Raw genomic sequence first — 1,867 nt, 5'->3', positions numbered from 1 at the left:
TCCTTAAAGGAAAATCATTTTTGTTTTAAAAATAAATGAGCTTGATCGTCAACGGCTCATGGGTAAGTGAAAATATGTTTTCTGGTAAAATAAAATCTTTCAAAATGACTTCCAATCATATGATATTGTGATGTTGAAATATGGTTGTTGATATATTATTCTAGTGGGAATATTTATGTCTTCGTTTATATAAATATATCTAGGCGGAAAGATATAATTTATGAAATGCTCATGTTGTTGTCGATGATATATTTTATGTTGTGAATTGTTGTTTAAATAGTCAAACCGGGTTCCAAGCCTTTAATCGGGTGATTCGTTACGGTTATGATTATATTATTAATTTGTGATTTGATAAGTGTTATGATGGGAGAGTATTTGAATGCGTGCCTTAGTGTGGTTTTGTGCATTAGTTGTGTATGTATGTGCCTTAGTGGTGATTCTTAGATTAGGAGCCTTCGTGGTGGACCGGGAACCAAGGCTTGGCCGGGTGATTGGTTACGGTTAGTATAGAGCTCTAGTCTGTCAGTCAGTACTTCATGGGGGATGACTAAGTGTTGACGAACCCATGAGTACGCATTGTTGGTTATTTATGGGGGATGACTAAGTGTTGGCGAACTCATAAGTAAGAGTAGAGAAATGATTGTATGATGTTCTTATATGTTATCTTTTAAAATTCTTTGTTTTAAGTATTTCCTAAACTATGCATTTTTGCAGGATTTCATTTTGATTTGTTTAATTGTGAATTGTTGCGTTTCCTTTTAATAATTTGTTTCATTTATGATTTTGAGTGATTTTGAATTATTGTGTTTTTCTTAATTGCTTCTTTTGAATTGTTTTGCTGTTAGGTGATTCCTGAACTAAGTTATTAAGGCAGGAATTACCAATTTTAATTATATGTGATGTTAGGATTGTTGAGTTAATATTTTGAGAGTTACTTATAAGAGCTTTTTAGCTTACCGGGTTTGTTGTTTACAACCCGGTGCACCAATTCATGGTGTAGGGGTTAGATATGCAAGTGATGATCAGAAGGTTTGAGGCAGTGGCCTAGGAGCTGGGTTTTTTACGATTTACATTTATTTGTGTTTTATGGTAGTTGTTTTTAACCTCATGTGAGCGAAGTAGTTTATTACTAGACTTTTGGAAATTGATGTAATTAAGGAGATTAAATGTTTAACTCGGTTGATGAGTTTATCGACATTTACATTTCCAATATTTGTTTTTAGTTTTGGAAATTGTTGAGCAGGTTATGGGATATTTAGAATTTGAGTTTTATCATGCCCAAATTTTTGAAATTTATCCTTTGAAAATTGGGGTGTAACACAGAGCTTGGTTCTAGTCCTTCATATGCTTGGAGAAGTATCCTCAGAGGCAGAGATATTTTGCAAGTTGGTATTTGCAAACAGATTGGCAATGGGAGACAAACTAGTATCTGGAATGATCCAATTGGTTGTCAGGTACTAATTTTCAGCCTTATTGTTCTACCAAAGCCTCTTTTGTTTCGCATTTGTTACTTTCACTAGGTCGTTGGAATATTCCACTTTTATTTGAGCTTTTCCCAACTAATATTGTGGAGCGTATTTTGGCTCTTTCGTCCTCAGCTCGCATTCTTTAAAAAAAAAAATCAATAAAAAGTTTGATTTTTGGGCATTGATATGGTGACGATGGTGAGCTAGCAGTCCATGACCAGGCAACAAGCACGGTGACGGCGATACGACGAGGTGGGCTTTGTCTAGATATGTGCAACTTATGTGTCATGTTTGTCCTGGTCAACGAGTTCAACTGTTTGTCAAATGGTCGTAGTCTACTAACGGTATATGATGAAATATATATATATATATATATATATATATATATATATATATATATA

This window comes from Fragaria vesca, linkage group LG6, assembly GCF_000184155.1.
Source record: "Fragaria vesca subsp. vesca linkage group LG6, FraVesHawaii_1.0, whole genome shotgun sequence".
Taxonomy (NCBI): domain Eukaryota; kingdom Viridiplantae; phylum Streptophyta; class Magnoliopsida; order Rosales; family Rosaceae; genus Fragaria; species Fragaria vesca.
Note: the sequence above shows the minus strand (reverse complement) of the source record.